This window comes from Lithobates pipiens, unplaced genomic scaffold (genome assembly GCF_037356315.1).
Source record: "Lithobates pipiens isolate NorthernLeopardFrog02 unplaced genomic scaffold, aLitPip1_a1.2 Scaffold_8, whole genome shotgun sequence".
In the NCBI taxonomy this organism is placed as follows: domain Eukaryota; kingdom Metazoa; phylum Chordata; class Amphibia; order Anura; family Ranidae; genus Lithobates; species Lithobates pipiens.
Window position 1 is genome coordinate 217,425,907 of NW_027507903.1, and position 25,747 is coordinate 217,451,653.

The 25,747-nt window shown below is 41.6% G+C and overlaps 1 protein-coding gene across 1 annotated transcript in view; it reads left to right on the forward strand.

Moving 5' to 3' along the window:
* Positions 1 to 25,747, forward strand: part of IMMP2L (inner mitochondrial membrane peptidase subunit 2) — a 1,432,488-nt gene that overhangs the window by 694,896 nt on the left and 711,845 nt on the right. The gene's annotated exons all lie outside the window — the stretch shown is intronic.

A 25,747-nucleotide genomic window follows, 5' to 3' on the forward strand; every position in this document is an offset into this window, starting at 1 on the left:
AGACAGACTTTTTAGCTACACTATAAAAATAAAGCCATGTCCTCCTTGAGGTGCGGGAGCAAATGTGAGAGACACATCCCCATTTTATATAAGGATGATTTATATGCCAAAATACTATCAAGGGGAATAAAAATTGTGTCTTGACGGGCTCCATCTTTGAGCAATAAACTATCACCAAGTGACATTTACTCCCACACTTCAAGGAGGACATAGCTTAACTGTGTTGGAAACTACAGATGTGGAGCCAACAGATGTCTGTGTTGTCCACGCATCATAAAGAGAGAGTTTTTCTTTCACCATTAGTGGCAGATCCTACAGTGTTGGTACATATATCAATTGTAACACCAGATATGTGGTCTATTTAATAACGTAAAAAATGTAATAGTCAGTATGTAGATCGTACTACAAGAAGGTTAAGAGACTGATTGAATGATCATGTTCGTAACACTGAGAAGGAGTGGGCCACCTATGTAGCTAGACATTTTAATGATGCCCACAATGGAAACACCTCATTGATACAGATCAGATACAGGGTATAGAGAAAATCATAACACCTAGAAGAGGGGGTAATAGTTTTGGAATCCTATGTAAATGTGAAGTTTTTTGGATATTCAGTTTACAGACCAGAATTCCAAAAGGTCTACATTTTGAATGGGACCTCACACATTTTTATGATTAATTATGAAGGTTTTTATACAATACACTATATTTTGTCTGTATCTGTGTTTATATAGGTGTTTCTATTGTGTCTGTAGTGCTCCCTTTTTTGAGGGACACAGACACAGTGGGGGGTGTTCACATGCACATGTGTACTATGTACTACGGTTGTTTGCTGTGTTCACGTGCACATGTGTACTGTGTGTGTTCATGCCCAAATAATTATATGGATGGGGACACATGAAGAGATATTTATACAAATTGCACAGCGATTGCAATGAGAGTCATGTGTTGAAGCCTCAGCATGGTCTGTCTACCTCCCCTCCTTATGGATATGCATCTTTGTGTCCCCACTGTGTTATCTAGCAAATTTTTTTACTAAATATATATTTTTGCTAAGCTATTTGATATATTGTGGCACTATTGATATTGACACATTGGACATGGATTCACATTTTACATATTCATGTTTCTATAGTTTTGATGGATTTATGTATGTTCTATTTATATGATTAGTGGTGGAAACCTTATATAAGAAAGGGACAAGTATCTTTAGACTCACATGTATATGTATCCACGTGGTGTCTATATGATTAATATTTTCTGCATTTATCTGTTGCTGTACTATTTTTTGTTTTTAAAAGTTTCTTCAAGTTTGTTTAGAATTTTGGGTTGATAATTGGTACTATGTTATATGCTCTGTTTTATATGTATTCTTTTTACTTTTGTATATAAATGTTTGTATCACCTGAATCAATTTACTGAGGATTTGCTAGACTTTGAACATCCATAATGAGACAAAAAACAGGAAGTACAATTAAGAAATTGGACACATTTGTGTTCCTTGAAAGCTAATCCAATATATACTGGGAGATTAATTGCATTTACATGTGGTTTTGATAAAGCATTAGCTTCGTGTGAAACATGTTAATGTTGTTGTCTCCTGTGCCTATGTTTGTATGATTTTATTACTTCAATAAAACCGACATTGCATCGTGTGGGAGTGCAGCCAATTGTCCTCTTTTGTTTCATGAGTTAACTGCTGGCAGTGGAGGGGCGTGCACCCCACCGAGGCAGCATTCCATGAAGATTATGGTCTATTAGGCTCAACTGTGAGCAGTGGTTATTTTCACTTGTTGGTAGTTTGTGATAGAAAATGCATGCTGTTATTGGTCAGTGGGAGAAAATGCCTGGTTGTATTGGTCAGTATAAAGTAAAAGCCAGCTGTTCCTGGAAAGTGAGGGAGAAAACATCTGGCTTTATTTGCCAGTTGGAAAAAATGCTCTGCATGAATGGTCAGTTAAGAGATCAGAGGTAAAACTTATAGAGTTAAGGGTTGAGTTGTAAGTAATGCAGAGTTCAAGGGCCAGTTGTCTACATTACTGACCCCTGGGCTCACTATTCTAATGTCTGAACTGCATTAATTACCCTTGAACTTGGAATTGCTGACTCTAATTAATAGAGTATTGCAGAGTGCAGGACTCAGGAGTCAGTTTCGCAAGGTCAGGAGTCAGTAATGCCTAGTGCAGGGTCCAAGGTCAGTAATGCAGAGAGCAGAATTAGAAATCAGCAATCTGGGGTGCAAGGTCAGGAGCCAGTAATCCACATTGCAAGGTCATGATTCAGCAATGCAGAGTGCAGGGTCAGGAGTCGGGAATCAGCCACCCTGAATGCAGGGCCAAGAGTCAAGAATGCAGATTGCCGGCTAAAGAGTCAGCAATGTGGATTACAGTGCTTAGGAGTCAGCAGTGCAGATTGCAGGTTCAGGAGTCAGTAATGTGGATTACAGTGCTTAGGAGTCAGCAATGCAGAGTGCAGGGTCAGGGGTCATAAATGCAGAGGGCAGGGTCAGGGATCACAAATGCAGAGTGCAGGGTCAGGGATCACAAATGCAGAGTGCAGGGTCAGGGGTCAGAAATGCAGAGTGCAGGGTCAGGGGTCAGAAATGCAGAGTGCAGGGTCAGGGGTCAGAAATGCAGAGTGCAGGGTCGTGATTCAGCAATGCAGTGTGCAGGGTCATAATTCGGCAATGCAGATTGCAGGGTCATGATTCTGTGATGCGGATTGCAGGGTCATGATTCTGTGATGCGGATTGCAGGGTCATGATTCAGCCATGCGGAGTGCAGGGTCATGATTCAGCAATGCGGAGTGCAGGGTCATGATTCAGCAATGCGGTTTGCAGGGTCATGATTCGGCAATGCGGAGTGCAGGGTCATGATTTAGCGATGCGGAGTGCAGGGTCATGATTCAGCGATGCGGAGTGCAGGGTCATGATTCAGCGATGCGGAGTGCAGGGTCATGATTCAGCGATGCGGAGTGCAGGGTCATGATTCATCGATGCGGAGTGCAGGGTCATGATTCAGCGATGCGGAGTGCAGGGTCATGATTCAGCGATGCGGAGTGCAGGGTCATGATTCAGCGATGCGGAGTGCAGGGTCATGATTCAGCGATGCGGAGTGCAGGGTCATGATTCAGCGATGCGGAGTGCAGGGTCATGATTCAGCAATGCGGAGTGCAGGGTCATGATTCGGCGATGCGGAGTGCAGGGTCATGATTCGGCGATGCGGAGTGCAGGGTCATGATTCAGCGATGCGGAGTGCAGGGTCATGATTCAGCGATGCGGAGTGCAGGGTCATGATTCAGCGATGCGGAGTGCAGGGTCATGATTCAGCGATGCGGAGTGCAGGGTCATGATTCAGCAATGCGGAGTGCAGGGTCATGATTCAGCAATGCGGAGTGCAGGGTCATGATTCAGCAATGCGGAGTGCAGGGTCATGATTCAGCAATGCGGAGTGCAGGGTCATGATTCAGCAATGCGGAGTGCAGGGTCATGATTCAGCAATGCGGAGTGCAGGGTCATGATTCAGCAATGCGGAGTGCAGGGTCATGATTCAGCAATGCAGAGTGCAGGGTCAGGAGTTAGGAATGCCAAGTATAGAGACATAGCTATCTATCGTGGTACACTTGTCCCTGATGATTCCCCTTTCACAATCAGCCCTTCTATGTGATGTCTGAAATTAATGCATGGTGATAAGCCCAAGTGTGTTTGGGCAGGAGGCTGAACCTGCCTAAGCTCCCCTGCCATTTACATGTGACCAGATGTGATTGGGCACAGCTAATTACATGGTTAAAGAGCCAGCTCTTTACAGAGATCGTCCTAGCAACTTGGTGTGGCCGCAATCATCATGCACCTGAGCAGCCGTACTGGGTACAATCTGAAAGAGAGCCGCACCATCCCTCTTTCATTTGATGGTGGGTGGGCGCCAAAAGATTAAGTGGCTGCAGGGCAGGAAATGCACTTGAGATCTTGCAAGAAGGGCTCTATGTGAATTGTTGCAGTTTCTAAAGAACACTGTGAGAACCTCAGAGTGTGCATTTTAATTTGGAGTAAGTCATTTCAGTAAGGATAGAAGCTTGTACAACTGTGCAAGACTAAAGATAAGGCTGGGGTTCAGCTTTAACCCCTTAATGACTACCCACCTTAGATTTACTGTGGCAGGGTGGCCACTCTGCACCAGATCATGTACCTGGTAGGTGATCTGATAGTTCCAGGTCCCACTGGGATTGGACACATCGGGAGCCAGTCGTGGGTCCGATGGAACAGATGTCCGCCTAGACCCGTCGATCATTCAGGAAAAAGGCAGAACGGCGGCCTGCCTATATAAACAAGGCAGATCACCATTTTTTTTTAGAAGAACAGGAACACACTTTACATTCCCCTACAGTTAGCAATCACTTATATTTAACCCTTTGATTGCCTCTGATGTTAACGCCTTCCCTGCCAGTGTCGTTAGTACAGTAACAGTGCTTACTTTTTAGCATTGATAACTGTATTAATGTTGCTGGTCCCCAAAAAGTGTCAAACGTGTTAGTTTGTTGTTCTATTTGTCCACCGCAATATCAGAGTCCCGCTATAAGTTGCTGATCACCGCCGTTACTAGTAAAAAATAAAAAATTAAGAAAAATATCCTATAGTTTGTAGACGCTGTAACTTTTGCGCAAACCAATCAATATATACATATTGGGATTTTTTTTTTTATACTAAAAATACATAGCAGAATACATATTGAACTAAATTGATGACGAAATTCAATTTTTTACATTTTTTTTATTGCGAAAGTAAAAAATATTGTTTTTTTTTTTTTCAAAATTGTCGACCTTTTTTTGTATATAGTAAAATAAAAACTGCAGAGGTGATCAAATACCACCAAAAGAAAGCTCTATTTGTGGGGAAAGAAAAGTCATACATTTTTTTGCGTACAGTGTCGCACGCCTGCGCAATTGTCAGTTAAAGTAATGCAGTGCCATATCACAAAAAATTGCCTGGTCGCGGGGGGGGGGATAAATCTTCTGGAGCTGAAGTGGTTAAAAATAGTTAATCTTCAGCACATAAAGCATGAGACAGATGGTCAGTGTGTTTGGTCAGTGTTTTTTAAAAGAAGACATATTAATAATGAAAAAAAAAAGCATCTGGACAGGCAGTGCAGAGCAGTTTGCCCATAAGCATATTCTATTACAATGCTGTTTATTGGGTTGTCACATTTCCTTATACAGTATGTAGATGTGTTAGCAGAAAAACATTTTTGAGCTATCAATTTGCTAACCAGAAACAATAATCTAGTAATAGGAATGAATGTTATGTTATGTGATGATCTAGAAATCCCAATAAACACGTTAATTAATTTAAGGGAATATCAATGTGGTACATTCTAGTAACAGCATATAAAACTGCTTTCCAATAGCAAAATCATTTGGGGCAGTGCTACAGCATGTGTACTATCTCACCTGGGCCTCTACTGCATTTCACAGTCTGGGGTATTCAAATAGTGTTTGAGGGGTGTAATATACCCTGTGTCTAAGGAAAAATTGTGTGAGTTTATGTAAGGGAAATGGGGACAGCTTCCTGCAGCACCCAACACATTTCGTTTGAGATAAGAAATAAGTGTCTCCCAGTGCTTTAAAAAGGCCGTGTCCATCATTATATGTCTCCTTGTACAAGCCTAAGCCCTTGTACACACGGTCGGAGATTCCGACGGAATGTGTCCGATCGGACCGATTTGTCGGATATTCCGACTGTGTGTGGTCTACATCGGACTGTTTCCGTCAGAGTATGCGACGGACCAAATTTTCCAACTTGTTGGTAACATTTTCCAACAAAATGCTCCGATCGGACATACTCCGATCATGTGTAGAGAATTCCAATCGGACAAAGTGCCACGCATGCTCAGATCAAATTCCTACACCAAAGCTATTGGCTACTAGCGTGAACGTAGTCCTGTCGTAACGAAATAATGTCATCACGTCGGATTTTCCGCCAACTTTGTCCGACCGTGCGTATGCAACAGTTTCGGACAAAATCCGACGGATTTGGTTGTCGGAATCTCCGACCGTGTGCACAAGGGCTAACAGCCTAGGGAGTGTCTTCTTTATTATTTATTATTCAGTTTAAAAAAAAAAAAGCATTACATAGCCCAACAGAGCGAAGACGTTGACACTGAGTAATAATAAATGAGCTGACAAGTTAAAGTGACTTTTGTTAAGGCAAAATATCAAAGAAAAAATAGTGCATTACAGTCCAGCTTCCAAATAATAGATCCCTAGAGACATAAATGGAAAGTCTCTATGGGTCATCATCGGCCTAAGGATCCCAAAAGATTTTGAACTTAGCCAAGATGAATAATATATTAATGTATATAAACATAGCTAATAACATACAGTAAACCTAAATTAATTAAGAGATAAGACATCAGTTAAATAAATTAAGAGATAAGACCTCAGTTTAGATGTTCTAGGTTTTAGGAGCAAATTCACAAGGCCATTAGAGCTTTGACTGTAATGTCACAGGCTATGTCATAATCGGGTCGACCCTTACAATACAGCATTGTGAAAGGGGGCCTTTAAAGGAAGCAGAAGGAGGCTAGTAGAACTGATAGTTCTGATTGTAGAAGAGTATGTACCATAAAGGCTTGCCATCTGTACAAGAAACGGTTAATGGAAATGGAGTGGAATGTTTCCACTTTAAATTTTCCCAGGACATGAGCATTTTCAGTTTGTTTTTAACATCTGCTTTAGTTGACCCTGTTTTAGAGGTCCATTTTATAAGTGTGGCCCTGTGGTCTACTAGTAGGCAAATGAGTATCATATGAAGACTGTTGGAGAGTTTCACAGACTGTGTAGTAGCAGACTTACCAAGTGAAGTGCCATAGCTGAATGAGAATAGGGTCTGTGGTGATTTGGCAGTGTGTAACACCATAGAGCAGTGGTCATCAACCCTGTCCTCAGGGCCCACTAACAGGCCAGGTTTTATGTATTGAACAAAGGGAGTGGGATGAGGCTGCGCTATGGATTAAACTTTTTGAAAATGCCTTTTTATACGTTATGGGGTTAAAGCTGCCTCTATAATTTATTCCCCTCGCAGGCAGAATATGTATGTAATTAAAAAACTAAGTAGAAGTGGCGCTGGCTCCTATTAACTCAAGTAGAAAAAAACCTGGAAAAATATGAGGTTTACAAAAACCGTTTAATTTTTTTTTCTTATATATATATATATATATATATATATATATATATATATATATATATATATATATATATAATTTTTTTTTTCTTTCTAGTATTATATTTTTTCATGTATAGTTTGGCATTTTTCTCATAAAACCGTCCTTGTATAGTATGTTGGGAAGATTGTTCTCTACTTAGGGGCCAGCACTACTTCTACTTAGTTTTTTAATTTATGTATTACCTTGGGGAGATGCGGACTAGAATACTGCAATCACTGAGCAGCAAATTATATCACCTGTGATGTATTTCAGTTATCTTGCAAACCTGGCCTGTTAGTGGGCCCTGAGGACAGGGTTGATGACCACTGTCATAGAGGAAAAACTTCAGATGTGTTTTTGGAAAATTTAGCCAGGCATGGATATTTTTCTTGGTAAGAAAAGGCTTCCATCTTGCCACTCTAATCCATAGCCCAGACATATGAAGAAATCAGGAGATTGTTGTCACATGTATCACACAGCCAGTACTTGCCAGATATTCCTGCAGCTCCTTTAATGTCACTGCATGCCTCTTGGCAGCCTCCCTGACCAGTTTTCTTCTTGTCTTTTCATACATTTTGGAGGAATGTCCAGTTCTTGGTAATGTCACTGTTGTGCCATATTTTCTCCATTTGATGATGACTATCTTCATTGTGTTCCATGGTATATCTAATAGCTTGGAAATTCTTTTGTACCCTTCATCTGACTGATACTTTTAACTGTGAGATCCCTCTGTGTATTAGGAGGCCAATTATGCAAGGTAACTCCAACAAAATAAACTAAAAGTAGTGTGGTAAGTCCTTTACCTTGGAGAGTTACATACTTCTAAAGGATCCGTTTGTTGGTGGAGGTCAGAGAAGGAAGGGAAAGAGGGGAAAAGAAGGGGGGAGGGGAAAGAAGAGCAAGAAGGAGGAAAGAGAGGGGCAGGGGGAGGAGGAGATGGGGGCCCCAACACCTTGCCAGGGCACGAGTAGGAGGCACCAGCCAGAGTTGTGGAGAAGGGAATGGGGGTCGGGAAAAATAGGGAAGAGGCAAAGGGAATAAAGGAGAGGAGTCGGATCCATTATCTTATTAGAATTGTGTTATGTCACCAGTTGTCTATGATGCCCCTTAGTATAGATAGGATGTCTGTCATGGCCACAACTCAACTAGGTCCCTATGTAAGAAGCAACATCTCTGATTTATAGTGTCAGATGTCTAGCTTCTCTCCATGCTGCCCATATTTTGTCAAACTTCTGGGGACAGTTTTGGCCCATGTAGGTGAGCTTGTATAGAGGCAGTACTGCATTAATTAGGGCACGTCACGACTGCAGCGTTGGGGGATCTTGTAAATTCAAAAAAATGAAATTGTAAAAATAATTTAATTAGAAAAAACACTAACACAGGCCTCATCAGTGCCACCTATTTGTGCCCATCAATGCTGCATATTAGTGCCACTGTCACATGACATTAAAAAAAAAGTATCTGTAATCGGTATCAGTGAGTGCTTGAAAAAGTATCAGTACGTGTAACAAAGTGGTATCGGTGCAACCCTAGTGCTTATCAAAAGTAAAGTATTCAATATGGGTATTTCTAGTTTCAATAGCTTTTTATCAATACAAAAAATCGGAATAATACATGTGCACAATGTGTTCAGAACAATAGCATAGCATATAGCATATAGAAATAGCATAGCATTGCATCTTGAACAGACTGTCTGGCACAATGTAGCAAGTGTAAAACTGGACTGGACTGGGCTGTAAGTAAATTTTTGTTTTTTAAGCTTACTAAGAAGCCAAGTAGAGAAAAGGAAATGGGTGGAAGTAAGAAAAGTCAGACAGATAAATGAGGCCAGGAGGCCACAGTGGGTCAGTAACATACCAAACCTAATGCTAACTAAAGAAAAGTTGCGGGTAATAAAAGTATTTAACCTCTAAGGGGATATAATGAGGATATTTAGATAACACCAGTTCCCAAGTAGCCTTTAATTAGTTTAAGTTGTTACTAAGTGAGAGCTAAAGGTCCAATAGCTTAAAATTGGCTGCATTCACACCTGAGCATTTGCAGCTCATAAAAAGCTTGTAAAATGCTCATCTTAAAAGTTCCAAGATGCCCAACAAGCAAAATCCCATTCATTTAAATGGCCCATGTTCACATCTGAGCATTCTGTTACCTGAATCAAAATGCCTGAAGCTCAAAAAAGTACATGAGCTTCTTTTTAGGCATGTTACTGCTTTTTCCATTGGTGACCCTTGGACCTCCTAACACCTGTATAAGAAAAATGCAAAAATGCCTGAAAAAATGCCAGAAAATTTGAAGGGTAGCAATGGCTGATCATTTGATGGGTGGAGTGGATTCCTAGATAATTGGAGCATGTTTCAGTGGATTATGTCTGCTTGAATTTGCAGTGATTAGGATAAGGGTAGGCCCCAGTTTTGAATAGGCTTGATGCCTTCTTTTGGTTGGTGAATCCATGAGACTTTTTTCTGGTGTGTCAACTTGAGCTTGGCTTGAATCTCCCACACAGGGATGTTGTGATCTCTCAGGGTTTTAGTCAGTTAGTTATTAGTTATTATTTAGTTATTATAGTGAATTCTCTGCTATGGGGCAGCATTTTTTCCACTAGGGGAATACGCTCCCTAGCAGTATAAAAATGAATACATGCTATGAGGTCTCGTGGCCCTGCGTTCAGCAAATAGTTGGGCTTTGACGGCCTGTGAGCATAGTTGATGATCAGATTTTGTTGAGAGAACTCTGGGGATATAGCTTAAAAGCTATAGTTTAAAGAAATAAAAATCGTTGCAAATAAGCAGTCAGGGCGGAAGGTTGGACTGACTCAGGGATACCCCGGGTTTTAACTTTGTTTTTCCTAGAGTGATCCTCTGGGTCTGCCAGTTTGTCCATTATATATTGCAATTTTTCAGTGTCAGATTGGCGAGCATCCAAAAGTTTGTTATATGCCATTGTGAAATCAGAGAGTTGTCATTCCACCTGGCCAGTGTGATCTCCCAACTGATCAATTTGTATTTGGAGAGTAGAAATAGTAGAGGATATGTTCCTGAGCTGATCTTTCTGTAATGTCATGAGCATGTGTTGAAGGTTTTTTTCTAAGACTAGATTGTCAGTAGTAGAGAATGAAGCCAGCGAAACAGATACAAGGCAATCATAATCATCAACTAGGCCAGGAGTCTTGTGTGCTTACAAGCACATTAATTCTAGAAGTATGTGGCGATGGGACACTCCGTTTCAACCTGTCGCTGGAGGATAGTGCAGCATGAGAGTTATCAGTATTACAGGAATAGTCTGTATTGTCAGGCTGGGAGCATGCTGGGGCAGCCCGTTGCATGGAGATGGGGGCAGAAAAAGAGAAAAAAGGTTCTGTACTCAATGCAAGGACTATAAAGTATTCCTGCAGGAAAGTGTCATAGAAATTGCCATGAAAATACTAACTAAATGCTAACTAAATCTCTAACGTAGAGTATACAGAGTGAAATTGAGTTCTATATTTTGGTCTATGTAGTACATTTTTTATTTTTGCAACTAAATGTGACTAATGCAGAACTGTATTGCGACAATGTAATGCTTGTCATTTAGTGGAGTCATACAGTCCCATCATATTCTAGGAGACCAACACTAGGGGTCTAGTGGTGTTTGTGAACACGTATAAAGCTGTATGTCCACTTCACAATTTAATTGGGGACAAGGAAATCCAGGATAGTAGGGAAAATACATTACATTTTAGTGTGTGATTAATCTGCTAATTGTTGCCACAGGCTGAAATTAATGAATGCTAAGAGCTTCCACTCTAGAAATATTTTGCTTATTCTATTGTAATGATGACATTGTTATTGTGTTCTCTGTGTGAAAAATGGTTATTAACCCGCCACTATAAAAAAAAAAAAAAAAAAAGTTTAGTGAGAGGAAGAGTTATTGTAAATTGTGTTAAATATTGTTTTTTTTTTTATAGACGCATAAAGAACGAGTAAAGAACAATGTGGCAAAAGCATGATTATTTTAGAATTAACTCTTTTAGTTGATGCTATACAAGAATTAGTTTGGCTATGTTTATTTCTTAATGCTAATCATATATCTTTAATACTTCATATGGGCGTGATGAAGCCCAGCAATGTTTTCTAGAGAAGCAATCCTGTCTACGCTATTTACATATATGATTTGATGCAGTTTGTTCTTGGTGTTCATTTGTTACACATTCAAGCACTACGATAAAACACCTTTTAGCACAGTGTTTCTCAACTCCAGTCCTCAAGGTACCACAACATGTCATGTTTTCAGGCTCTTCATTATTTTGTACAGGTGATTTGATCAGTTTTATTGCCTTAGTAATTACCACAGCGTTTCATCTGAGGGAAATTCTGAAAACATGATCTGTTGGAGCGCCTTGAGGACTGGAGTTGAGAAACACTGTTCTAGCTTATGTGAGTGCTAATGACAGCCTGGGTTGTACAGAAGGGAAATAAGTTGTACTAGTTTAAAAGCTAATTACTAATATATGCTACCTAGATGAAATATTTTGCTCAGATTTGGTGGGTGTATGTTCAGATGCTGAAATATGCATTCCATAGCAAACAACACTTGTTAGTAAATTAAGTGCATGTACCGTGTAACTTCTGTGCACCAAGGATTTGGTTTGGTTGTCTGTGCATGATCACTGTGATGGCATACTGTATTCCCATATAATTGACTAAATCAGACCTACAGCCTTTGCGGAACAAGAATAGGTATTCTGGGTGAACCCAGATGATACTCCAGGCGATATCTTCGTGGATGAAACACATTGGGTCAAGCCTGCTGTTCCCATTGCATAATTTTATCAATTAATAAGCACTTATTTTACCTCTTCCAAAATGTGAGTGTAAATCTTTCATTTTTAATAATAAAATGTTATGGGGATTCACGTTATGTGCATTTTTCATTCCTTTTTGGCCCTATATGTTTGAATCCACATGACGTTTTATATACCTTGGAGCTTCCTTTCTTGTTGACCGGTGGTCCTTGTGAGAAGATTATTTTATCCAATTGTATCAATGCCTATATCCATCCTGGCTCTACTATTTTTGGTGAAGAATCACCGACAAGTCTGATTGATTCATAGGGCATATGTCCTATTGAATCCATACTTTCCGGTAAGCCTCAGTGTTATTGGTGGCGGTGCTCCATCTCCCCTATTTTATGCACGTTCAGAGGTGGCTTAACAATGAATTTGGGGTGCCAGGATATTTTTTGGACATTTCCAGGTCATCAAACAATCTTTCTCACTCAGTTGACTTTTTCCTTTATTCATGTTTTCTATTATTGCTTTTGAGTTTATAATAAGTTGTTCACTACATTTTATGTGTATGGTATATATGGGTTTAATCACATAATATCAATATTTCAATATTGCACATTATACTGTTAGTTTGATATGTTTTAACTTTGATACATTTAGATTTGTATCAGGTTATCTATGCACCTATTTAAATTTCAAATTGTTACTAGCGCTGCACAATCACTCTTTTACTTTTACTCTTTGCAATTGTCATTTGTGGTGCTGGCAGCTTCCCCCCCCCACCTTTTTTTTTTGGACAGCTCTGTATTTAGCACATTTTTTCACAATTTTTACCATGTGAAAGTGAAAATTCGGGCCTTCTTTCACAAACCCAAACACATTCTGGAAATATTCTCTATCCTCCAACAAAGAAAAAATCTGGTGCCAGTTAACAAAGTTTTAAGAAATCACTAAATTGTTTACAGACGGTGTCATTCGGCGAAGTTCAATATCACCCATAATGACTCTGAAATGACCATCTCCACCAGCAACAACCCAGGCTATTCCCCTCTACCTCCTTGACCCCTGAATGGCAGGTAGAAACCCACGAGAAGAAATCCAAAAAAGCTCCACATCCAGGAAGCAATATCTCACAAAAGGGAGTACACCCCTCACATTTTTGTAAATATTTTATTATATCTTTTCATATGACAACACTGAAGAAATGACACTTTTCTACAATATAAAGTAGTGAATGTACAGATTGTATAACTGCGTAAAATTTCTCTCCCCTCAAAATAACTCAATGCGCAGCCATTAATGTCCAAACCACTGGCAACAAAGGTGAGTACACCCTTAAGTGAAAATGTCCAAATTGGGCCCAATTAGCCATTTTCCCTACCCAGAGTCATGTGATTTGTTAGTGTTAAAAGGTCTCAGGTGTTTTAAGAAGATAAAAACCCCTTAACTGAGCTACAGCACAGTGGCCAAGACCAAAGAAGTTGAGTGCACGTTCTCAAAGTCAAATCCAGAGGTTGTCTTTGGGAAATAGATGTATGAGTGCTGCCAGCATTTCTGCAGAGGTTGTAGGGGTGAGGGGTCAGCCTGTCAGTGCTCAGACCATACGCCGCACACTGCATCACATTGGTCTGCATTGCTGTCCTCCTAGAAGGAAGCCTCTTCTAAAGATGATGCACAAGAAAGGCTGCAAACCATTTTATGAAGACATGTACACTAAGGAGATGGATTCCTGGAACCATGTCCTGTGGTCTGATGAGACCAAGATAAACTTATTTGTGTCAAAAAACATGTAAACAGACCAAGACAGAAGTACAATTAAATCACACTTGTTTAACAATAAAAGTAAAAGAACAAATGTAGTCAAAACAGAGCCAAAGTTAAGTAAGCAGAATGCATAGTCAGCCAAGGCAGAAGTCAGGGATCAATGTAGTGGAACAGCAAGCAGGATCTGGAGCCAGAAGGGATGACAGCAAAGCCAGTCTTTAAACAGGAACGCAAGACCAAGCAGGATATGACAAGCAGGATATGATCAACAGCTGAGTAACTGTGGAGAGAGTTGGGAGCTGGCAATTAGCCGACAGTTGAGCAGTTAGCTCAGAGAAGGAAGGGCTGAGCCCAGCTCTGACAATTTGGTTTAGATGGTGTCAGCATGTGTGGTGGCAACCAGGTGAGGAGTACAAAGATAAGTATGTCTTGCCTACAGCCAAGCATGGTGGTGGGAGTGTCATGGTCTGGGGCTGCATGAGTGCTGCCAGCAATGGGGAGCTACAGTTCATTGAGAGAACCATGAATGCTAACATGTACTGTGACATACTGAAACAGAACATGATCCCCTCCCTTCGGAGACTGGGCCGCTGGCAGTATTTCAACATAACGACCCCAAACACCTCCAAGATGACCACTGCCTTGCTAAAGAAGCTGAGGGTAAAGGTGATGGACTAGCCAAGCATGTCTCCAGACCTAAACCCTATTGAGCATCTGTGGTGCATCCTCAAATGGAAGGTAGATGAGTACAAGGTCCTTAACATCGACCAGCTCTGTGATGTCATCGTAGAGGAGTGGAAGAGGACTCCAGTGGCAACCTGTGAAGTTCTGGTGAATTCTATAACAAAGAGGGTTGAGGCAGTGCTGGAAAATAATGGTGGCCACAAAATATTGACACTTTGGGCCCAATTTGGACCTTTTCCCTTAGGGGTGTACTTACTTTTGTTGCCCGCAATTTAAACATTAACCACTTCAGCCCTGGAAGATTTTACCCCCTTCCTGACCAGAACACTTTTTACAATTTGGCACTGTGTCGCTTTAACTGACAATTGCGTGGTCATGCAATGCTGCACCGAACTAAATTTGCATCCTTTTTTTCCCACAAATAGAGCTTTCTTTTGGTGGTATTTGATCACCGCCACTGTTTTTATTTTTTGCGCTATAAACAAAAAAGAGTGACAATTTAATGAGTGGGTGTGTCAAAGGCTCTGTTGACCAGTGATTAGGCCAGAGCCAGTGGAGATCGTGAATTGGGAATCGTGAAATGGAGTTTTCAATATATACCCATAACTTTTTATCGTAATGAATATTCCAGTCAGCGATTCTGGTGAGATGGCAAGCTAAATAGTATTTATAAAGGTCAGGCAAGCCTATCCCTCCTTTAATTTTGGTGCGGGTCAACAGAGTATATTTGATAAATGGTGGGGAATCCTTCCAGATAAATCTTGAGCATTCCTGTCTATACGTTGCAAAAAAAGGCTGTCGGAAGATGAATTGGAATGGTCTGCATCAAATATAAAAAGCGTGGGAGAATAGTCATTTTGAGTAAGACTGAGCGGCCAAACCATGAGACATTTAAACCTCAGTCTTTTAGATCTGATTTTGGATTGTTCAGAATTACATGAAAATTATGTTTGTATAAGTTGGACAGTTTAGTAGTGATCTGAATACCCACATATGTGATGGCATCCCTCTTCCACTGAAATGGAAAGGAGTGTTGACAACGGGCTATGTCCTGAGGGGTAAGCGTAATATTTAAAGCATGTTATTTCTCATAATTCACTTTAAAGTTTGATAGATATTCTATATATTTCAACAAGTTTGGTAGGGTGATGAGAGGTGACCTCAGTGATAATAGAATATCATCCGCATAGGTGGCTACGTAAAATTCCCTATTCCCTATCTGGACTCCCCATGATATTAGTGTTCGATCTCAGTTTGTTCAGAAAAGGTTCCAGGGTAAGGACATAAATCAGCGGGGACAAGGGACAACCCTGGCGGGTACCATTGCCAATGGTGAAGGCATTCGATAGGTGGCCATTCACCCTTACACACGCAGTAGGGCTAGAGTATAATGTCATCATATGAGTCAACATGCGAGTTTGAAGTCCCTTCACTATCAGAACTTCATGCATGTGATATAGTTACATAGTTAGTAAGGTGGAATAAAGACACCAGTCCATCCAGTTCAACCTGAGTGAGTGTCTACAATTGTCCCCATCCCTGTACATTGCACACTCACATCAGTCCCTACCCTCAAGTAGCCTACAATCCAAGGTCCCCAGTCATATACTAGGGCCAATTTTGAACAGAAGCCAATTAACCTACCAGCATGTCTTTGGAGTGTAGGAGGAAACCGGAGTACCCAGTGGAAACCCACACAGGCACAGGGAGAACATGCAAACTCCGGGCAGGTAGTGTCATGGTTGGGATTCCAACCAATGACCCTTTTTACTGCTGGGTGAGAGTGCCACTCACTACACCGCTGTGCCGCCCCTAAGTCCTATGCCACTCTGTCGAATGCCTTCTCTGTGTCCACGACAAAAAAAAAACCCTGGAGTTTTAGAGAATGTCAGCCAATGATGGATGTTTAATGCTCTTATAGTATTGTCCCTAGCCTCTCTGCCCAGGACAAAACCTACCTGGTCTAGGGATATGAGGTTGGTAAGGAGGGGTAGCAGTCTATTTGGCAAAATCTTCGCATATCATTTTATATCTACATTAAGTAGAGAGATGGGTCTATAGTTTGATACTTGTGTGACATCTTTACCTTCCTTAGGGAGGACCGTTATATGAGCATCTAACATGTGGCCTGTAGAAATAGTAGGTACTGAGAGGGCATTGAAAGTCGCAATCATCTTAGGAGATAAGACATCCATGAAACATTTATAATATTGCAATGAGAGCCAATCAGGGCCTGGGCTCTTACCAGGTTTCATTTGTTTCACAGCGGTCTGTAGCTCCTGTTCCGAAAGAGGAGCCTCCATCTCCTCAACCTGCTGTTTCGTGATTGTTTGTATGCCGTACTGGGTTAAAAAAATCTGCGATTGCCTCCTTTCTTGATTCCAGGGACATTGGGTTTGTGTCATCTGAACCTATGTTATAAAGCTTTGAATAGTATTTCTCACATTTTTCGGCTATGCCCTCAGTCGCATGTAATGTTCCATGCCGATTGCGTATGTGGGGAATTGTAAGAGAGGTTCTTGAAGCCTGCACTGCCCTTGCCAGGAGTCTACCACATTTATTGTCGTGCTCGTAGAATACCTTCTGACGGAGCATATCAGCATTTTTTACGCTTTTTGCACTTCGGTCAGCAGAAGGGAGCATGTGTGTAGTAGGTCCTGCAAATATTTTTGTGATTGTGATTGTTTGTGAAGAGTTTCTAGTCTATGAATTTTGTCTATTAGTGTCTCGAACATTTCCTGACGTTTTCTTTTAGTAGCTGCCGCCAGAGCCAATAATTCTCCTCGGACCACACACTTGTGGGCCTCCCATAGTGAGATTGGGGAGATATTCGGTGTGTTATCTTCCTCAAAGTATAGCCGAGTTTGTGATTTGAGTCTAGAGAGATTGTCAGGGTCCTTCGATAAAGAAATATTTAATCTCCAAATGTTGGTTGTTTCAGCAAAGGTCAGAGTACAGGAGATTGGATGATGATCCGACAAAAACATTGGCTCTATCATTGCTTGAGTGAGGTGGATTAAATCTCTTTGGGAAAGAAAAAAATAATAAATTCTGGAATATCTTTGGAATGGGGCTGAATAGAACGGGTAGTCTCGTCCTATTGGGAATAGAGTGCGCCAAGTACCGTGCAAAGTTAAATTCTGTAAGTGCAGTTTGATTTGGCGTAAGGCCCGGTATGTCAAAGTAGATGTACCTGAGAAAGTGTCTATGTCGGGATTCAGTGGCACATTAATGTCCCCTCCAAGGATGATTATTCCCTCTGTAAAGGGGGACAGTAAATCGACTACCTTCCTCATAAATTAAACTTGGTGTTCATACTCCCTTAGTTTTAGCAGTGGCAATAGTGGAATGAATTGCTGCCTGGTATATATGATTGGAAAGCTTGGGTATAGAGTCTGATCTAAAGTGGGTCTCTTGTAGAAAGATAATTTGAGCTTTATGCTTGGTGAGTGTGGACAAGACCTGCGATCTTTTTTCTGGGGTGTTTAACCCTTTTACATTAAGCGAAACACATTTTAAGGTAAGAGACTTTTTTTTTGGTATTTTTTGCATGGTTTACTGAGACGTGGGCTTAATGAGGCCTGTTGAGTTAATGTACGGGGGGAACTCTGAACCCATGTGAAGGGCCACCCCAAGGGGGAGCAGAGATGCACCGGACATCCCAAGTAGGGGGAAAAATGTACCAAAAACAAAAACAAGAGAACAAAAAGGGAGGAGGAGAAAGAGAGAGGAGAACAGAGAAAAAATAAAAAAGGGGGGGAAGAGGAGGGAAAGAAAGGAGGGAGGAGAGGAAACATAGGGACAGAGACAGTGAAAGGAGTTGGGAATGCTCGTGTGAGAGTCACACGCTATGTGTAAGGGTAGATACCTGAGGTGAAGATAGCGGTTCTATATCACCTAACAGAAGAAAAGAAAGGAAAAAAAGGGGGAGAGGGAGGAAAATAAAGAGAAATGGGAAGGAAGTAGAGCCGGTGGGTTAGCAGAGATAGTATAAATACTACTGCTCATGGGGTAATAGTATGGACGAGACCAACAGTTTTCCACATCTAAGCCTATAATGTAAGGGCATATCTCACAATTTTGAACTTTAAGATGGTAAATCAGCCACATAACATTTTTGATCTTGCATACATTTAAAGATATCTCTCCAAGGGCACCAAGGAGAAAGAAATCGTATTAACCTGCATTATATGCTTAAGTTATGTATCCTGTCTATATTAAGACCCAAAAACCACAGTAACTTTTAATTTTTTTTTCCCCTTTTTATATTTAAACCACAGAGTAGTGAATCATTGTGTGACTACTACTCCTTAGGAACAGGGTATTAGCCACCTATCATAATGTTAATGTCCCCCTATAACTGCTAGCAAGAAAACAGACACGAAATATAACACTAGATCAATGCTGCTATAAGGTGTACCTTAGTTTGAGTAAGTGTAAAATTCTGAAATTTGCTAGAGGGAGGGGGCACAGCCCAGCACCCTGCCCAAAGGAGTCATAGGCCTGCATTCTCCATGACAAAAAAGGCCCCTGATAGGGGTGTGATAAAGATTTGTAAATAATCTAAATGAAGCCATAAGTGTAAGGTCACAATTGTCTATTAAACTAAGCTAACATTTGCTATTTTGTGTCATGGAGAACTTAAATGCTTAATAATGCCATACTCTCTGATTTGAGATTGTGCCATCTCCCAAATTTTCCCCAGCAGAAACAAACACATTATTTTCATTATATTCAATGCGTATTAATAACAGACTGGTTTTAGACCCCTTTCACACCAGGGCGTTTTGCAGGCGCTATAGCGTTAGAAATGGCGCCTGCAATCCGACCTAAAGAAGCTGCACCATTGTGTGTAGTGTGAAAGCCCGAGGGCTTTCACACTACAGCGGTGCACTGGCAGGACATCAGGGAAAAGTCCTGCCAGCAGCTTCTTTGGAGCCGTGAAGGAGCAGTGTGTTTACCGCTCCTCCACCGCTGCTCCCCATTGAAATCAATGGGGCAGCGCTGTAATACCCCCGGCAAAACGCCGCTATTGCAAATTCAGCCATACTATCTGTATGGCTGAAATCATATCGCACAGAGATCGCATGTAATTTGCACTGCAGTGCGGTGCGAATCACATCCGATCTCGTACACCGTAGCAGTGTGAACCCAGCCTAAGGGAGTATAACCATCTTTCCAGGTCTGGGACTGAGGCCGCGTACACACGCGGGGACTGTTCGCTCAACTTTGTTCGTCAAACAGTTTCAGCGGACAGTCCGCTCAAAATTAGCATGGACGGACTTGCCCACACACGACAAACGAACAGTCCGCTGAAAGCGTGCGCGATGACGTGAACGGCACGTACGACGGGACTAGAAAACAACGTCCTATACACTGCAATGCAACCTTCGGCGTGTAAATTCTTTCTGAGCATGCGCGAGACTTAGTTTGACGAACAAGCCTACACACGGGTGGACTGTCCGCTCAAACCAAGTTTCAGCGGACAGTTTTTCGGAATTTCCGAAAAACGTTGTTCGTCAGACTGTCCGCTGAAACTGTCCGCTGAAGCCCACACACGAGCGGACTGTCCGCCGAAACATTGTTCAGCGGACAAAGTTGAGCGAACAGTCCCCGCGTGTGTACGCGGCCTTAGAGATCTGAAACCTTAGGGAAAAAAGCAAACATATTAAAATGAAAATAACCAGGTCATATTGAGATCTTCAAACACACTGTGTGTGTGTGTGTTAAGGTGTCTCCTACTGGACTTTAGCCGTGAGATCCAAGTCTGTGGAAATGTTTCAGTTTAGTTGTTAAGACCGCTGAAGAGAGTGACTTAATGTGGAGTTTCTGTATGGTCTAAGTGACCCTTTCCACTCCATCTCACTGGGTATGTCTAATATGCAGATTATGTATGTGGCAAATGCAAAAGCATCCAATATAAATCCTGCAACGGTGCAGGAGAAAGTCAAATTGTGCTGGTAACGTTAAGTATGTACAACAGGTACAGCATAAAGGGAATGTTCCAGCTGGCAATAATGATACACAAACAGTGATACTTGCGTGTCTCTGTGTCAGTTTAGGTTTCCAGCCGGTCTCTACGTGGAGTTCCTACAATTCCAGGACTTTGTTGGTTCTGATCTCTACCCAGAGTGCGAGGTTCAGGTGAGATGGGATCTAATCGTTGTCACCTCGAGCGATGTGTCTGGGCTTTTCGTGATGAATTAGAGGAAACTTGACACCAGGGTTCATTTGGGAAGTAGAATGCATGCCAGTCCAGTAATTCAATTTGAGGGATATCAAGTTGGTCACAGAAGGATTGCAGATCTTCAGGTGTACGCAACAGTGCCTGGCCGAGGCTGATAGCCCAAAAGGGAACTTCCACCTATACTGGATGTTGCGGGAGCGGAGAGCTTCCAGCAGTGGGCGCAATGCGCGCCTGTTTTGCAATGTGATTTGGAATAAGTCTTGGAAAAATTTGATTTCAGTGTCTTTGTACATTATGCGCCCTCGTTCTCTTGCCTTGCGGAGAATCTCTTCTTTAAGAGGGAAGTTCACAATACAACAAATAACATCTCTTGGGGGTTCCGAATCCCTGGGTGGGGGTCGCAATGCACGGTGGGCTCTCTCCATTTCAATATGGGAGTCTGCAGGACGGCCTAGGAGGTCATTGAAAATTGAGCGTATGGCCTGTGGTATGGCTGCCGGGTCAATCACCTCAGGGATTCCCCTTACTCTTATGTTATGCCTGTGGCAGCTGTTATCGGGATCCTCCACATGGTGATGCAGTTCCAGCAAGTGAGGAAGCTGAGTGTCATACATGCCCTGCACCTGTTTAATGGCTGCCGCGTGTAGTTGTGAGGTCTGTTCCACCATATCAAGGTGGTGAGCTATTGCCTGAATGTCCATTTTAAGATCAGAAATTGCTGCTGCTAGGGAGTTTTTAATATCCAGGGCCACAGACTGTAATTCAGGGAGGCTTACAGATGGGAAAGAGCGGGGGATGTCTGTGTCCCCCTTGTCTGCCCTTGTGTCGGATCTGCTGCTCGGGGAGTGCGGGGCTGAGGCCTGTCACGTCTGTGAAGCCACGGGCTTTCCTGAATTCCATGACCGGAATATGTCCGGAATATTGTGGCTGAGATGCGGGTCAGTCTCTTTCCCCATGCAGTGGCTTACCCATGATGGGATGCGCAGTGTCAGGTGCGAGGAAGAAGCTGCTTAGTCTTCGGTCTGCGGGAGAAGTCTGTTCAAGCAGCCATCTCAGGTGCCGTCCAGGCCACGCCCCCTTGCACCGTATCTTATCACCATCTCCTTCCCCTTCCCCTTCTCTTGACCAAATCAAACACTGCTTTCCTCCATCCCCAGACCTAATGACATCAAACTATTGCCCCTACTGGCTGACTTATGGTGGCCTTGGCCTCTGAAATTGCAGCTTCCTCCATAAAAGCCACCCTAGTAGCCTGGTGTACACTACAAGATGTCTCTTGAGACTCTGCACGAACCACCCCTATCCCACTGTCCTTGACCATACTAGACACTCTCATCTCAAAGCTGCAGTTAGTCACTTGGCATAAATATGGCATCACTAATATTCCAGATGTTTTACTGGCGGCGAACCTTAAAAGCCTCCGTAGACACTTCATATGACAGTGCCCTAACGGGACTAACATACATGCATACTGCAGCATTGAAACACTATATGACTGCGACTTCGCATACAAAAGGTATCTCACTGTTCGACAATATTTTACACCACATTACAGTTTTCTTCAAATATTCACCCTTCCTAATAATATTGAAGGTGTATGACAAACATAACAATTATACAACATACAGCATTTTTTTTTTATGTATAGGTTTAATATGTTTTTTCAAAGTCATAAATAATAAATATCAGGTACATTTTTAATCTTTGCAAACACACCATAATGTTTTCTTCATTGTGCTTTGCTTTTATTGTGAGTTCCTGGCAATAAATCAATATCACTAAATCCACAGATGTGGCTAATATGATTGTATACCTTTGATGGTTTTAACACAATTATGAGATAATCTTACCATGTATGGAACATTAACATTCATGTCTGTGTTAAAATTGATCTAGTGAGGATCAATTTTATGGTCCAATATTTTTTTGTCTCAGGAAGTAAAGGAGAGATCCCCGGTATGCACTGAAAACTGGATGTACAGTATCTCAAAAAAATGAGTACACCCCTCACATTTTTGTAAATAAATCTGGAGACATGCTTGTCCAGTCATTCACCTTTACCCTCAGCTTCTTTAGCAAGGCAGTGGTATATAGCGATAACACCAAATTTAACACACCTGCTCCCCATTCACACCTGATTAATGAGTCACATGACATCATTGGGCCCAATTTTGAAATTTTCACTGAGGGGTGTACTCACTTTTGTTGCCAGCGGTTTAGACATTAATGGCTGTGTGTTGAGTTATTTTGAGGAGACAGCAAATTTAGACTGTTATACAAGCTGTACACTCACTGCTTTACATTGTAACAAAGTGTAATTTCTTCATTGTTGTCACATGAATAGATCTTTATCTTTAATAAAAGGATATACACCCAATCATCTCAATTTAATTTTGGAATAGTAGTGGCAAAGGTAGGGACCATTCCGTTAGCTCCAGTCTTGCCCCAAAAAATGTAAAGTTTATAGCTGCTGACTTTTAATATAATCTACTTGTCTCGGGATTCAGCGATGTCTTTACCCAAGCCGATACTTCAATGCGCTTCGGGTGCAGGTGCCAGCATCTTAAAAGAGAAGTATGTTTTTTTTTTGTTTTTTTTTAATGATTCATACTTACCTATATGGATGCAGCATCAGACCGATGCTGCATCTGTCCCCCGCCATCTCTGCACTCAGAACCGAGCCACCAAACATCGCTGATGGCTCAGTTCTCACAGAACCCGAGAGGAGAGCTGCTGATTGTCAGTTAGCGTCTCTACTCTCTGTTTCTCCACGCTCATTGGAGTGCTGAGCTGTGCAGGGGTGGGAGCAGCCCTCTCAGTGGCTCTCCAAGACTGCCATCAATCAAGGCAGCTGGCGGATCCAGCATTGGAATTCGGCATGACGCACTGCCTTGACTGATGGCAGTCACGTCAGCGGAGAGCAGACTTCAGATCGATCTCTGCTGAAAATGGGTCACAGGAGTGCCAAACGAATTGTACTTCTGTGACCCAGAAGAGAAGCCTAGCCTAAAAAGCTCAGGCTGAACTTCTCCTTTAACTAAGGGAAAATGGTTTGCAGAGTCAAACAAGCAGAACTTCCCCTTTTGAGTGAAGTTCTGCTTTAATTAAAACAAAGCTAAATATACTAGCACCACCTGCCATGCACAAACATCAGTGTATCTGTGGCTGGGAACTTAGGAAATGGCAATTTACAGTTCCGAAACATGTTTTCATGATGAAATAAAGAAACTTGATGATCATTAGGTCTGGTGACTCTGACCTATTCTTAACTAGATGATTACAGGCGCCTCTGCTGATCGAAACGTCAACTGTTTAATTTTTTTTTAGATCTCCCTAAATTCACCTAGTTTCCAACACCCACTTGAGAACCATTCTAAATACCTAGAATTAGAACTCATGTGGCATTGAGAGTGACCCCATTCATCCTGCATGTTTTTTTCCATCTGTGCTCACAGAAGGTTGCATGCCCCTGCCCTGTAGGGTGACCGCAGCCTCAACAGATGTAAGTTATTTTCCTTTTGGCCATCATGGATCAACATTTTTAGATATATAGATATAATTTCTGAGCCAACTAGCAAACATAAGGGCTTTCCTCCTTCCCTATTTTTTTTAGGGACACCTTGATCTGTCAAAGTGATCACAGGTTGGCCCCTGGGAGACCAAACCACTTGGAACTTTGTGGGCCACCACATTTCATACACCAAAGCTAAATATAATATTTTTATCAAAATTATTAAAATGTTATGCCCACAAGCAAATTGTTATTTTTGCATTGGGCCCCAGGCTGTTCAACAGCCACAATTGGTTTATTTTTGTATTGGTGCTGGAATATTTCTATATATAGCTCCCTGCTAATTTTCTGCAAAATCTGATTTATCTTTTTGTTTAGCACTCACGTTGCATCAGCAAATAATTTTATGGCAAAGCGAATAGTATATTGTGACACAGAGAAATTTGACCTACAGAAAATTTGCTTGACATTGCTTGGTTATGTAAACACCTGGCATTCCTGCAGGTGCCAATGCCCATATTCCTGCAGGTGTCAATGCCCCCTTTTAACACTTCAGCATTTTTTTTTACCATGTACACCTGGTTGTTTTGTTTGTTGTTCCATTGCTCTGCAATGAACCTGAAATCTGATATCAATTTCCAATAAATTTCACTTTTTATTTACTACTATGTTTTCAGAAATCATCTAGGCTGTCTCCCCCAGCCAAGTGCAGCTGTAAAGTCGAATCAGAATTTTCCAAATTAAATAGCAAAGGCTGATGTGCATAAAGCATAACATGCAAACAAGCAGCATAGTTGGCAGTGTCTCTTTAATTTTGGTTAATTCATATTTTGATTTATTGCAAACAATCTTATGAAAAGAGGTTACTAGTTTTATTTACAGTCCTGCATATGGAGGGGTATATTTCCCTTGTGCTCCCCTACTTAACACCTAAGCCTTATTCCACTGTTTTCACTACTCAAATAAAAGTTTACCCTTCACTGAAATAAGTTAGATAAGTAGGCATGTAAAATCTGGGACTGATACTTTTTACCAAAAAAGTATGAACTAATCCTTGTTTTTACCTGAAAGGTCAGAAGCAGTTCTCTATCAGAAAATATATCATAACTTTATGACCATTGACAGGTTACGTGAATAACATTTATTACAATGTTATATGAATGTCAGTAAGATAAAAAGTATTGGACAGCAAGTAAATATGTTGTTTCTGAAGTGTTGAAAGTCTTGTTCCTTAATGCGTTAAAAGCATAAAAATAGGCATCACAGTTTGTTGTGTATGGGACTGCATAGCTGCGGACCTGTCAGGGTGCCCATGCTGACCCGTGTTCACAGCCAAAAGCACCTACAATGGGTATGTGAGTATCAGAATGGCACTACAGAGCAATGAAAGAAGGTGGCCTGGTCTGATGAATCATGTTTTATTTTGCATCATGTGGTGGCTGGGTGTGTGTGCATCCCTTTCCTGGGGAAGAGATGGCACCAGGAAGAAAGCAATCCTGGGGAGACAGTGTGATGCTTTGAGCAATGTTCTGCTGGGAAACCTTGGGTCCTACCATTTCTGTGGATGTCACTTGACATGCACCACCCACCTAAACATTGCTGCTGACCAAGTACACCCATTCATGTAAACGGTATTCGTT